At 40.2% G+C, this 15,681-nt stretch overlaps 1 long non-coding RNA gene across 1 annotated transcript; it reads right to left on the bottom strand.

Annotated features, from left to right (window-relative positions):
• Nucleotides 1-3,810: 3,810 nt before the first annotated feature.
• Nucleotides 3,811-10,329, bottom strand: LOC137046344 (uncharacterized). Its single transcript, XR_010898939.1, has 3 exons — nt 10,188-10,329; nt 6,234-6,343; nt 3,811-5,378 (listed from the first exon to the last, which is right to left on the bottom strand). It is a non-coding gene; the product is annotated as an uncharacterized lncRNA (long non-coding RNA).
• Between the last annotated feature and the right edge of the window lie 5,352 nt (nt 10,330-15,681).

Genomic DNA, 15,681 nt, shown 5'->3' with positions numbered 1-15,681 from the left:
ATACACTGTAACCGTTTCTATTACATTAGTGCTGTTAATGAAGCTGATCTCTGGGCGCCCCAAAAGTGTGTGTGCCCTTAGAATCATCAAAATGCAAAAACTCTTTCAAATGAAAACATATGTTAACAATGGGATTTTGCATTAATCAAGTCCTATCAGGTTGTTAAGGTTGACGTCATGCGGCAGCACTTCCGGGTCCAGCCGGATCTCACGAAAAATGCGTATAAATAGTAAGGGTGTGCAATGTCGTGGAATGTATATGCCAAAACTCATTTTGGCGTGCATATGATACGGTATTTTTCGCGTGCATGATACGCACTTTATGGCGCATTATACATACGAACCTTCATATCTCCGAAAAGTCTTTAGTTTTATTATATTTATAAAAGAAATATGGGCTGTACCGAGTCTTTCCGGAAAAAAACGAGCGCCTGGAGGCGTATCGTGTTGGTGGAGCTAAAGAATGACGATCGCGCTCAGCTAAAGCACAAGAGCGTCTGAAAGCTGACGTCCTCAAGCGTGGAGAAGAGAACGTTACCCTAAATAAACCACGGCTATCAATCAGATTCAGCTAATACAGATATGATCCAGAATCATCCGGAGGCTGAAATAAACTGAACAGGAGAAGCAGCAGCAGCAGGACGTCCGTCTCTGTGGTATGGACTGTATTTAGTGGCCTGTCAACATTTGTGTGTGTTTACTCGCAGTTTATGAGGACATGATTCGGTTTATGGACTATTGTATGCGACTAAACCTTAGCAGTAGCAAGCAAAACGGTTTTGCACGTCAGACTAGTGTATCGTTATACAGAGAACAACAATGGAGTCCGTTAGCGCATTTGACTGACGAAGCACGCTTTGTGAGAACGCTAGGTTTATGTCCGGGAGGTTTTACAATAATCAAACTGACACCTCTAGTGGTCAGCTAAACAAATGTATTTAAACACACACCATAGATCGCATGCTCCATTGATAAATTCACTAACGTTATACGCGATCGTGTCGTTTACTTACGCAATGATAGCCAACAACAGACATTTGAAGCAGTTTTACTCACCGGCTGCTTCCAAAGCAGGACCGAACCTTTATCACTGGGACCGCTCCGTCAAAAACACACTTCTTTGGTATGATTTGGTGAAGTCCTGTGACCGCAGTGACCGTGGAGATCCACTTTTCCGACATGACCGAAGCGATGTTGTGACGCTTCTCGTCATTTCTGCGTTCAAATGCAGCGCTGCCTTCCCAGAATGCTGTGCTGAAGCGTTGAAGTCGCTTGACGTCACCCATAGGAATAAAGTGAAGCGCGACGCGTCAGAAGTGTTCACGGACGACTGGATCTGCAGCTGAGAGTGTGTATGGGCGTGCATTTCCTCTCTCGCTCTAGTCACGCGCGCGCGCACCCTACCGGGAGAAGAGCCCGTACGGCCCATACAAGGACCTTCCGCTCTATTAACGTCAAGCCGACCCATACTCGAAAAAAACTCTCCGAAACTTGTGAGAAACCGGAAGGAGTATTTTTAACACAGAAATACTCCATCAAACGTCCAACATTAGTTTTTGAAACTTTGTCTATGTTTAGGATGGGAATCCAAGTCTTTAACAGTGGAAAGCTCAGTATGCATGAAACAGCATTTCACCGCCCCTTTAATGAAAGTCATTTCCTTATTGGCCGTATTTATTATAAACAGAACCAAACCTATGAAACATTTTAATAACAATTATTTTATTGTAATCACAGCCATAGTTTAGTTAGTTATTCACGTTTGTACATCTGGTATTAACTCAAAAACAGATTTGTCAGCTTATTAAACAGTGTCACAAGACAAATCTTCATAGTAAGATCCTTCAGAACACGATGTCGTCTTATGTATCAGAAAGTTAAAAAAAACTACACAATCATAGACTAACGTAGATACAGTGATTACATCAGATTCACTAAATAAATCACTTTATTTACCAAAATAAAACGTATTCATTACATATAAAAACTGCTTGTGTTAAGATTAACTTGTTCCTGAGGCTCAGTGTGCTGGAAGAACGGATAAAATACACTATATTGCCAAAAGTATTGGGACGGCCCTCTAAATCACTGAACTCAGGGCTGTGTCAGCCCCAACAAAATGTTTTTTAAACTGAAACGGTAGTGCGTTGAACACATAAACGGTAAAAAAATTGTCTGTAGTGTCTGACGTCACCCATAGGATTCTGAAAAGCAGGTCTGAAGGGTAAATTATGCTGCCTTCATGTGCTATCGGGATTATCGTAAATATGTGTTTTCGGCGTAAACATTGTACATGAACGCCCCCTGGTGTCGTCTTTACCACGGGGAAGTTCGGGAATCATTTTAAAACCCAAGTTCCTGAGATGGGCGTGGCATAACCGTTAAAAATGGCGGATGGGAGACGAATTTCTGCTGTGGCAGGTGTTTCATTAGTTTTTATTCCACGACAATTTAATTGTTTTGTCTTGTCGTTAAAATAGTACATATTTACATAAATTAATAATCATTTGAAGCATATTGTGTATTTTAAACACATTGAAAATGGCATCTAGTTGACCATCATTCCAGAATAGTGAGCAAGCTGACTATCTAGATAGTGTGGTAAAGTAGCTCTACAACAGGATCATGTACGGCTGAAAACTATTGCCATTTGAGTCTTTAAGCAGCCTTTATTGTCTACATTATGCCTTTATTATGAATGTGATTATAAACGATATGCTTTCGTGTTGTGCTGCGATGTTTGTCACTGATTCTGTGATTTTCTGGGACCGGGAAATGACTGAAATGGTTATAGTGTTAAAATAACATCTTCCAAAGACGCACAAAAGTCTGAACCTGGCGTCCTCCATTCTTTCCGACAACAAAGCGCCTGAACACAACAAGCTCTGAAGTGGGAAGTAGGAAACTTCTGATAGGACATGAAAGCGGCATTAGAGATGAGCTGGCCATTGCTATCTTGACAGCGCATCACGCCCGGATAACAGAAAAAGGGCAAAGAGGCGGGACGTGGGCGGAGCTTAGGTGACGTGATGACTAACAGACAGCAGATAAATGGCTATCCACCTGTCAATCAAAGTGACCACGCCCTTAATTATGCAGAACTTTAAGGCTTTATATAACGTAAACGAATGAGTTATAAAAAAATTCACCCCCCTCACAGTTGTCATGAAGGTCAAAGTTAGTCATATAGGCCAAAAGCACAATTTGTACCAGACTGTAAACATGTTTTATTCTGCTGTAAAGTTGGGCATTTTAACATGAGCTCAATGAGATTCTGCTCCTTCTGGAGCCTGGACGCAGGCCGCTGAGAAGGCCATTCCTTGTGTTCTTTTTGAATAATTTTTGGATGAAATGAAAATGAAATCGGTATAAACACTTTTAATACTGCAAAACACGCTCGATGTTACAGTCACTGCCTTTACCGTCCACAGTAAAAGAATGAAGGGATTTGTGGAAAATGTGCTTCCTAAATATAGTGATCCAACATTTTTCAGGATGAAAAAGACAATCATGTCTTCTAGTACACTGCAAAAACTGCTGCTCTTACTCAGTCATTGTGTCTTGTTTCTAGTCTAAATATCTAACAATTCTTAAATCAAGATGCATTTACTAGATCAGTAAAATTACATGATATATTTTCGATTTGGGCGGCCTTACACTCTCTCACAACACTGGCAGATCATTTTGCCTGTTTTAAGCAAAAACTCACTTCATTTTTTTATATTTTTCCCCCAGAAAACAAGTAAAAATATCTTGTCATTTCACTGATCTAGTAAATGCATCTTGATTTAAGAATATCTAGATATTTGGACTGGAAACAAGAAAAAAATTACTAAATAAGAAGAGCATTTTTTGCAGTGTATCTTCAGTAGTTGCGTATACCGAGCTGCAGCGGACACATTTGTAAACGCTTTACTGTCTCTTTAACACCGACGGTTTATTTACTTGTTGCTGCTGATTGGGTGACGGTGCATGACGGTCACGTCACAGGTGTAAAAAATCAAACACTGGGCATTAGTGATGCAATGTCCGAATCATTTCTGTGAACCGGTTCTTCAGCTTTTGCGTCATCAAACCGGATCTAAAGTTCGATTAGTGAACCGGGTCGACCGGTTACTTGCTGAGAACAAAAGAAAGATTCGCTCAAGTTGCTCTCGGGAGCTCAGATAACTTAAGGGCGAGTCTTCCTCTGGTCATTTAATTTAAAGCGGTGGTTCTGTGTTTTTTTCTAAACTTGGTTGTGTTTATGGGACACAGTATAACGTCTTAATATTTCTTTTTTTTAAACGCCGTATTTTTCTTCTATTCTCCCTTTATTCTACACCGCTGTCTCCACTGTCCTTTGAACGGCTCGTTTGCTTCCTGCTTCTATGAAGCCCATCCCTCTGAAAAACGCAATGGTCTTAGATTGGTCAGATGGCCAAATGTAGTTTCCTGTGTTTTTATTGGCTGAAGTGCCAAGCACAGGTTAAGGCCACGCCCCTTCCCATTACGGGCAGAAGTCACATCTGCGGAGCGAGGGTTTATGATGTCACCAACCCAGGAAGAAGCTCGTTGTAGTCCAAACCGGCCATTTTTGTAGGCAATAAACTGCCGTAACTTTAATAGACAATATCTCCGTTTGCAGTGAGCTTTCAGCGCTGTAACTTTGCAGATACTGTTTATGCTCAAGCAGCGACATTACACACTAACTTAAGTTAAAAAAGCGAAATCGCAGGACACCACCCCTTTAAGAGAGTGCGTCTGCTTCTCCAGGATGGACTTTAACTGGGATGTTAAACAGAGAACCTTAAATGAGGGAAACTAAACGAGTTTAACAGATGCTGCATCATATTAAACACGGAGGACACGCAACACTCTAACAGTTATGACTGAATGAAAGGTCATTATTTCACCTAAAACAGACATTAATAGAATTTTGGATTCAGAATTAAGCCCTATTCGCACAGGACTAGTATTATCTGGGGACCTCTGGTGATTTGTAATAATTGCAGAGAGTGTCTGTGATCTTAATCCCGTGCGAATCGGCCATGTCTGTAATTTGTAAAGTAAAAATTCCCCTGCAAATGACCTGCCATATTCACATACACATTGAAGTCTTGACATCATATCCGAGAGATAAGTCAGTAAATTCGAGTAAAATCACAGGCTTTGCTTATCCCGTGTGAATGCGCCGCACAAAACTCAGATGTGGGAGACATTTCTAAATCACAGAGGTCCAGATTATACTAATCCTGTGCGAATAGTGCTATTTCTTATACACATGTACAGTAGCCTATTCCCGCTCTTTCTTCAAGGCCTGACACAGTTTACTCCTCCGCTGGTTTGTTCTCTGAGGAAGGATCCGGATCCGTTATGAATGAAGCGTCCGTCAGGATCTGGAGAGTCCAGAACACACTTTAATGTGCTGTGCTTTAAAAAGACAGTCCTCATCAACACACACTGACATTAAAGGGTTAGTTCACCCAAAATTAAATGTATGTCATTAACCTAATGTCGCTCCACACCATAAGTCCTCCGTTCTTCACACACAGTTTAAGATATTTTAGATTTAGTCCGAGAGCGTATGCAAGTGTATGCACACTATACTGTCCATGTCCAGAAAGGGAATAAAAACATCATCAGAGTAGTCCATATGAGACATCAGTGGGTTAATTAGAGTCTCTTGAAGCATCGGAAATACATTTGGGTCCAAAAATAACAAAAACTACGACTTTATTCAGCATTGGCTTCTCTTCCGCGTTTGTGTTCAATCCTCAAATAAAGATTCAAACGGTTATGAATCAGCGAATTGATTCATGATTCGGATCGTGTGTCCAACTGCTGAAATCACGTGACTTTGGCGATCCGAATCATGAATCAATTCGCTGATTCATAATCGTTCAAATCTTTGTTTGAGGAAGAGAAGCCAATGCTGAATAAAGTCGTAGTTTTTGTTATTTTTGGACCCAAATGTATTTTGGATGCTTCAAGAGACTCTAATTAACCCACTGATGTCTCATATGGACTACTGCGATGATGTTTTTATTCCCTTTCTGGACATGGACAGTATAGTGTGCATACACTTGCATACGCTCTCAGACTAAATATAAAATATCTTAAACTGTGTGTGAAGAACGGAGGTCTTACGGGTGTGGAGCGACATTAGGGGGAGGAGTTAATGACAGACATTTACTTTTTGGGTGAGCTAACCCTTTAATATATGAACACGATCATCTCAGAAATGATCTTACCTTCAGGCGTCCTCATGTCATTTATTCAGATGTTCCTGATCTCAGCTCATGTTTGATCCTCTCTGATGCTTCAGATGGACACTTTACAGGTGTGTGTGGATCCTCAGAGACTGGGAATGAACAAGCAGACGGCTGAGTATAGTCAGGTTAAATAAGTTGCTATAACAAAGCTACATTTTGATTTTGTTTTCTATCACAGACTTCAAATAACACATTCTCACACCGGACTCGTCATAAACTGAGGCTTGGTCTGGACCCTCATTGAATTTTTTTTACCCCTTTTTAACGCACGTGCTAACACATTAGCATCACTTTTAACGTACGTGCTAACACATTAGCATCACTTTTTAACACACCTGCTACTCCTTTAGTGTCACTTTTTAACGCACATGCTAACACATTAGCATCACTTTTAAACGCACTTGCTAACACCAGGGCTCTCAAGTTTTGAACTGAGTTCAGAGTGAGATTTCGGCCGTGGCGGCAGCAACAGGGTTTGGCTGGGTACGGGGGTCTGATATGAAAAATTACACATTCGTACAAATAAAAAAAAATGCATTTATTGAGAGAGTGAGTGAGTGAGTGAGTGAGTGAGTGAGTGAGGTGAGTGAGTGAGTGAGTGAGTGAGTGAGTGAGTGAGTGAGTGAGTGAGAGAGAGAGAGAGAGAGAGAGAGAGAGAGAGAGAGAGAGAGAGAGAGAGAGAGAGAGAGAGAGAGAGAGAGAGTGTGAGTGAGTGAGTGAGTGAGTGAGTGAGTGAGAGAGAGAGAGAGAGAGAGAGAGAGAGAGAGAGAGAGAGAGAGAGAGAGAGAGAGAGAGAGAGAGAGAGAGAGAGAGAGAGAGAGAGAGAGAGAGAGGTTAGTGTTGTTTATTGGTGTTGGTAGCAGGTTTTTGAGGCCTTCAGCCCAGGTTTGGTGGCACCTTAACATGAGCACGGTCGCGCTGAAGTGAGCTGTGGTTTACAACAGAGATTATTTTACTCTCAAATAATCTTAGACAAACTGCCTATAATTATTGTTTGCTATATCACTTTTTCCTCTCTTTATGACAGCGGCAGGGCCGGCTCTAGCTCTTTGGTTGGCCTAGGCGAGATGGAGTTTTGCATTTTCAATTCCACTTTGAATTTTGCTACATTCATTGCGGGATATATAATCAAAATGCAATCGCAAGTATCTTAAATGGAAGTTTAAATGCAATTTAGAAAAATAACATTTAAATAATCATATTGCTAAAATTTTTGCTTGAACATGTTAAACACATCTAATTATTTCTGTAATACCTTTTAATTTAAATTTTGCAACTTATATTAAGTATTACAATATACAATTTATGTTTAAATTATATGTAAAAACTAGTGTAGGAAATAGCAAATGTAAATTATATTATTCAATTTGAATTATCATTTTGTTCCAAATGTTGCACACATGGTATGGAAAATGTAAATTTAAAAACTGAAATGCGTTGCCATTTTGCATATTGCATTGCAAATGTTATATCGCTACATTTCAGCTCCCAAAAATAGGGGTGAGCACGAATATATTCGATTTGTAATTAATATTCGAAAAATAAAATTAAAATTTTACTATAAGCTATTGCTTCGCTGGCCGTAAATGCAGTGAATCCATTATAAATCCCTCTAAATCTCGCAGTTTTAACTAAATCCACTGGGTGGTGCTGTGAAGCGGGTTAATAACTCGACAGTATTTGATGAATGTCGTCTGCCTCGTGATGTTTGGAATTACTAGATGAAAATGATCTTACAAAATGGAGTTACTTTTAATAAATTAATTAATGAAAGTGAGTTAAAAAAAAAAATCCCATCCAAACACCAGTCGATGAGGACAGCTGTCCATCACCGCATTCACGAGTGCAGAAGAGCACAGATGTTCACTGAGTGAGAGCAAAATGCAATTCATGCAAATCATGATTGAGCGTCCTTTAATTTTTGTTGAGGGATTAAGAACAGAAAACAAAGTGCTGTCAGAAACTTAACTTAACACCATTATCTTTGTGCCTCTTCGTCTGGTCTGTCATCGGGGCTTCTAGTTGCCAACTAACGGTACTTCAGCGAGCATTTGATTCAATGAGCGAGGCCATGGCGTGAATCACAGAATGTGACGTTGGAATCAGAATGTAAACGTTCTTGGATGGAGGGAATATCTATATTTTACCCAGATACAGCAAATCTATTTTATGATTGGCTGTTCGGTCTCTATTTTTATTAGATTAACTGGTGCGTGGCAGGGCCGTCAGCGAACTCGCTTGATTCCTCTAATAGCGCGCAACTTTAGTGTGTGTTACCCTGGCGATTTCTCTGCGTGAGAAATACAAGGTGTGGCGTGTGAGCGTGTGAACGGGTCGAAATGCGTGTGTCTCACGCCCAATGCGTGAGACTTGAGAGCCCTGCTAACACATTAGCATCACTTTTTAACATCACTTTTTAACCCACGTGCTAACACATTAGCGCCACTTTTTAATGCACGTGCTAACACATTAGCATCTTTTTTAAAGCACTTTTTAACACAGTATCACTTTTTAACGGACGTGCTAACAAATTACCATCACTTTTTAACGCACATGTTAACCTTTAGCAACACTTTTTAACGCACGTGTTAACCTTTAACGTCACTTTTTAACGTACGTGCTAACACATTAGCATCACTTTTTAACGCACCTGCTACTCCTTTAGCATCACTTTTTAACGCACGTGTTAACACATTAGCATCACTTTTTAACGTACGTGCTAACACATTAGCATCACTTTTTAACGCACCTGCTACTCCTTTAGCATCACTTTTTAACGCACGTGTTAACACATTAGCATCACTTTTTAACGTATGAGTTAACACATTAGCATCACTTTTAAACGCACTTGCTAACACATTAGCATCACTTTTTAACGCACTTGCTAACACATTAGCGTCACTTTTTAACACACGTGCTAACACATTAGCGCCACTTTTTAACGCACGTGCTAACACATTAGCATCACTTTTTAACGCACATGTTAACCTTTAGCAACACTTTTTAACGCACATGTTAACCTTTAACGTCACTTTTTAACGTACGTGCTAACACATTAGCATCACTTTTTAACGCACCTGCTACTCCTTTAGCATCACTTTTTAACGTACGTGCTAACACATTAGCATCACTTTTTAACGCACGTGCTACTCCTTTAGCGTCACTTTTTAACGTCCAGGTTTCCATCCTAGGATTTTTTTTTTTGCGGAAAAAGGTTTAGCACATCAAAATGCTTTCTAACTTTTCCATCTAACTGATGGAAATTCCAATTATTGTTAATGTTTTTCAAGTGTCGTCACAATCTTGTTTTATAATTCTATGTCGATACAACAAATGTCTTAAACTCGTTTGACAAGAAAAAGGGCTTTAATGCAAATAAATGTTTTACATGTCAAAATTAGCGCCTGCGTTTGTGCCGTCGCTCCCATTAAAGCAGCGTTTCTCTGTAGTTCAAAAACATATTGGATTCACAGACTCGTTAAAATAGTGACTTATTAATTGTGCTGTTGTACATTTACTAGGCTAAACCTAGTACCACTGATACATGGAAATGTTTTTCTTCCAACATATTGGATTATATAAAAGAATGACCATATAATGTAAAACTAAATATTTTTTCTTTTCTTTCATATTTATGTCTGTTGCTCCCCGTCTCTGTTTGTTTGAAGGAATGCTTTTTTTTAATAAAGACAATAATAAGTTTATCACAAAAGTGTTTTTTACAAGTTACATTACAAGTCAGTTTAATGAAAGTTAAGAAATTATCATATATCCAGAGATCACATATGAAATCATGAAGCACTATATTCATCAGCAACTTATATTTACAGAGTTAACACAAAAATGAACACATTCAATGTTCTGTAATTGAGAAACACAGCAGATGATTTCCTCAAACATTCACTGTTTGAATTGAGAGATTGTTTTACTCACAGTTCAGTCTTAAATCAGAGCTGCTCCATCTGAAAATCCGCACAAGCTTTTCACTGCTTTGTGTCTTCATCGCTCGGTTATTGACCTCTTCTGTCTCGCAGAAATAAAGATCTCATGGCATGTGGGACACGTTGTTTAAATAGGTCTGTTTAAGCCAGCGATTGTTCCAGTAGGAGGAGTTTAAAGGTCAGCTATATAAACAAATGTGTGTGTTGAAGTCATTCCCTGAGAGTTCAAACATGAAGGCGTCGTCATATTCCCTTCTTACTTCCTCAAGATGACTCACACTTACAAATACTTTCTTACTTAGTATTTTTGTCTCTTTCTCTAGTCCAAACATCTAAAAATTCATTAAACAAGAAGTATTTACTAGACAAGCAAAAGTAATTGTGTTGTAATTGTGTTGACAATTAAAAATGGTCTTATTTTGGAAAAAAATAACTCCCAATTAAGAGAGTTTTTGGTTAAAATAAGCAAAATAATCTGCCAATAGGGTAAGAAAATAATCTTAAAAAGAGATTATTTTTATCACCCCATTTTCAGATTATTTATCTTGTATTAAAATAGCCTGGATGCCAGCCGAATTTAGCCCCGCCCACAATTTTTTTAGCCGATGAAGAACAGATGATCAACAGAAACTGACCAATGAGATCATCAGGGCAGGCTTTAGACGATGACGGACAGATGATCAACAGAAACTGACCAATGAGATCATCAGGGCGGGCTTTAGACGATGACGGACAGATGATCAACAGAAACTGACCAATGAAATCATCAGGGCGGGCTTTAGACGATGACGGACAGATGATCAACAGAAACTGACCAATGAGATCATCAGGGCGGGCTTTAGCCGATGACGGACAGATGATCAACAGAAACTGACCAATGAGATCATCAGGGCGGGCTTTAGACGATGATGGACAGATGATCAACAGAAACTGACCAATGAAATCATCAGGGCGGGCTTTAGACGATGACGGACAGATGATCAACAGAAACTGACCAATGAGATCATCAGGGCGGGCTTAAGCTGATGATGGACAGATGATCAACAGAAACTGACCAATGAAATCATCAGGGCGGGCTTTAGACGATGATGGACAGATGATCAACAGAAACTGACCAATGAAATCATCAGGGCGGGCTTTAGACGATGACGGACAGATGATCAACAGAAACTGACCAATGAGATCATCAGGGCGGGCTTAAGCTGATGATGGACAGATGATCAACAGTAACTGACCAATGAGATCATCAGGGCGGGCTTTAGCCGATGATGGACAGATGATCAACAGAAACTGACCAATGAGATCATCAGGGTGGGCTTTAGACGATGACGGACAGATGATCAACAGTAACTGACCAATGAGATCATCAGGGCGGGCTTTAGACGATGACGGACAGATGATCAACAGTAACTGACCAATGAGATCATCAGGGCGGGCTTTAGCCGATGACGGACAGATGATCAACAGTAACTGACCAATGAGATCATCAGGGCGGGCTTTAGACGATGACGGACAGATGATCAACAGTACCGTAATCATCACGTCATCAAAGGGGCTTGGGTTATATTTGTTCTAATCCTAAACGGAGAGCTTGTTTGTATCTGCATCACCTTCACTATTTCTCTCAGAAATGATGATCATGTTGGGTAAGGACTCTGTGTATCATTAAATTCTTCTTTTTTTTTTTACAACACCGGCTAAGATCGTTTATTCCAGCGCGCGTGCAGACAGGGTTGCCATGTTTTTACAACAAAACCCGCCAACGACTAGCCCTAAACAATAGCTTCTCGGGGGGTTCTCCGGGGGAAATGGCGTTTGGGGGTAAAATGTGTGTTATTTTGGCACGGTTGCTGCTAAAATCCGCACTCATGGGTCTATATATCACATAATAGTCGCTTCAACCCTCGGAAAAAATACCGGACTTGGCAACACAGTGCAGTTGAGCTCTGTTGACATTTGACAATGCGTCGCTCCGTTGCTCTGATTGGTTGTCGGTCTGTCCAATCGAGGTCTTTCCTGGTTGGGTTGAAACACGCCCCATAATCACAGCCCAATGGAGCATCAGACTCATATTCTGACTAGAGCTGAGGATGACCACGTCAGGCTAATTTTAAGGAAAAACTCTTAATTGGGAGTTATTTTTCCCAAAACAAGACAATAATTTTCACTTGTCTAGTAAATCTTTCTTAATGTAAGAATGTTTAGAAATTTTGACTAGAAACAAGACAAAAATACTAAGTAAGAAAAGCATTTTTTGCAGTGCGCAAACACACAATAAATCTGAAATTTAATAAAACTAAAGTCAAGTCACCTTCATTAATACGGTGCTTTCACAACACAGGTAGCCTCAAAGCAGCTTTATAGTGATAATCGCCTTTTTTCAGTCGGTCAGAACAAAAGTGGCAGACGTTACTCACCTGTCATTACAGAATGAATAAATAAATGATAGCCACACACACTCCTCAAAACATGAGTTTCATCTGCACTGAGGAGCCGTCGATGCATAATCCTCATAAAGATGATAATTCAACAAATCACTGCAGTCGCAGGTTACACACAGAGATGGCGACAGCGAGCCAAAACTCAGACTGCAGCTTTAAATAATGAAATATATGAAATTATGCATTACATCAATAAACATCAAAATACTAATGTCGCCAATTACAAGAAATTACAAATAAATGAATCGTAACCTTTAATATAATGTGGCTTTCCCATAGTTTCTTTACAGTATTATTTGATTTTTTTTTTCTTGAGGGAATTTGTCATACTGTACCTGATAGGCCCCAAATTAATCAATATTGAATCACAAGCTTGTGAATGGAAATCAAATATTACCAGCCCCAGTGTCAATAAATGTTGTCTTTTCCGTTTCTTTTCTAGTTAGTGCACCAGAACGCTTTATAAATGTTCAAATCACAAATCTGGGTTTGTGGGTCTTTTTTCAACTGTTCATAGTCATTGCATCATTAAATCTAAAGACAAGACCTGCTTATTCTGCTGAAAGATGACCAGTCTTAAGAAGGTGAGGAACAAAGACTGAGAGAAACATAATCTGTGCATCAAGATCAAGATGTGCACGAGGCACACACTCCGAGCTGAGTGACTAAACCGGTCCTTTTCTGCTGTTCTAGATTGTTCCTGTGTGTTTGGTAATGTTATTACCTCCAGTAATGTTATTCAGATCCAGTTACCCTCTGACATACAGACACACACACACACACATTTATCTATTGCTGAAGATTTGTTTTGACCATATGTGTTGAAATTAATGCTGAAAGGGTTTGTTCACCCAAAAATTAAAAAATTAGCCTATGATTTACTCACCCTCAGGTCATTATAGGTGTTTATGACATTCTTCTGTCAGACAAATACAATCAGAGTTATATTTTAAAAGTCCAGGCTAACGTTAATCCAGCAGTAGTTGGAGCTGTTTCTGAAGTCCATTAAATGCAGCTGTCCGTCAAATAACGTGCTCCACACGACTCCGATGGGTTAATAGAGCCTTCTGATTCCAATCGATGCGTTTGTGTCAGAAAAATATCTATATTTAAAACTTTATAAAGGAAACCCTTGATATCTTCCATTATATGGCGGTTACGTTTTTTACAGCCACCATGAGATGGCGCCAGGCAGTCGCCGACAGCGTTAAGCAGAAGTAGTGCCGGTCAAGATGACTCGTAGTACCCGGATGAGCGGTGTGTTATTCGTTTTTGGTGGTTGTTATCTGGGAATAAAGCCGCTTTCACGTGCTATCAGAAGTTTCCCACTTCCCACTTCAGAAGTCGTGATTATGAGCTTGTTGTGTTCAGGCGCTTTGTTGTCGGAAAGAATGGAGGACGCCAGGTTCAGACTTTTGTGCGTTTTTGGAAGATGTTATTTTAAAACTATAACCATTTCAGTCATTTCCCGGTCCCAGAAAATCATAGAATCAGTGACAAACATCGCAGCACACCGCGAAAGCATATAGTTTATAATCACGTTCATAATAAAGGCATAATGTGGACAATAAAGGCTGCTTAAAGACTCAAATGCCAATAGTTTTCAGCCGTACATGATCCTATTGTAGAGCTACTTTACCACACTATCTAGATAGTCAGCTTGCTCACTATTCAGGAATGATGGTCAACTAGATGCCATTTTCAATGTGTTTAAAATACACAATATGCTTCAAATGATTATTAATTTATGTAAATATGTACTACTTTAACAACAAGACAATGAAACTGTTGCACAAATAAACTAATAAAACACCTGCCACAGCAGAAATTCGTCTCCCATCCGCCATTTTTAACGGTTATGCCACGCCCATCTCAGGAACTTGGGTATCAAAATTATTCCCGAGGGGGCGTTCATGTGCAATTTTTAGCTTGAAAACTCGTATTTACGATAATCCCGATAGCACGTGAAGGCAGCATAACATACCGCTGGAATGCACGATTGACCAATCAGAATCAAGTATTCCACAAAGCCGTGTAATGTGTTTATCAAAGTAGGAATTACACACTTTTAAATCCTTGCAATTGGTGCTCTTGAAATACGAAATACACAGAAAAGGCGTAAACACTTGGGCATACTGTGGTGTGGCAGGCAGCGGGGCGAGGGACCGCGAGAGCCGGCCGGTGATTAATGTTCACGAGTGCCAGCTGCGTGGCACACCGGTCTCGTCTCGCGGTCCCTCGCCCCGCTGCCTGCCACACCACACATACATTCCATCGGGACACAGATCTGTACACTTCCAAAAACCCCGGCGCCCTCCATTCGGTACATACAGCCATGAGCTGAATCCTCTGTTTATGCTTCGCTCAGAACGTCTCTCTGAGGTCTGAACCATAGACTGTAAAAACATATGGCTGTAGTGTCCGTGACGTCACCCATAGGATTCTGAAGAGCTGATCTGAAGCTTAAAGTAGGGGCGAGCTGGGCGTCGCCATCTTGTGAGCGCGTCATCGCGAGTCACTCCCCGATAACAGAAAATGGACAAAGAGGCGGGATGTGGGCGGAGCTTAGGTGACGCAATGATTATAGACGGCGGATAAATGGCTATCCACCTGCCACTCAAAGTGGCCACGCCCTTAATTATGCAGAACTTTAAGGCTTTATATAATGTAAACGAATGAGTTATAAAAAAATTAACCCCCCTCACAGTTGTCATGAAGGGCAAAATGAGCCATATAGACCAAAAGCACAATTTGTACCAGACTGTAAACATGTTTTATTCTGCTGTAAAGTTGGCCATTTTAACATGAGCTCAATGAGATTCTGCTCCTTCTGGAGCCGGTCCTAGTGGCCAGTCGAGGAATTGCAGTTTACAGTACTTCAGTATTGGCTTCAAGAACGCTCACATGCTGCCCAATTGGCTATCAGTGAAAATGCAATGAAAAAGAAGTGATGCATTGCTACAGCTCTGACTTGATTGAGAGATGTATTTTCAGATTATCTGCAGCCTCAGAGCGATCAGTGATCAGTTGGAAACGACGGCAGAC

This window comes from Pseudorasbora parva, chromosome 18 (genome assembly GCF_024679245.1).
Source record: "Pseudorasbora parva isolate DD20220531a chromosome 18, ASM2467924v1, whole genome shotgun sequence".
In the NCBI taxonomy this organism is placed as follows: domain Eukaryota; kingdom Metazoa; phylum Chordata; class Actinopteri; order Cypriniformes; family Gobionidae; genus Pseudorasbora; species Pseudorasbora parva.
Note: the sequence above shows the minus strand (reverse complement) of the source record. Positions and strands in the feature narration are given on the sequence as shown.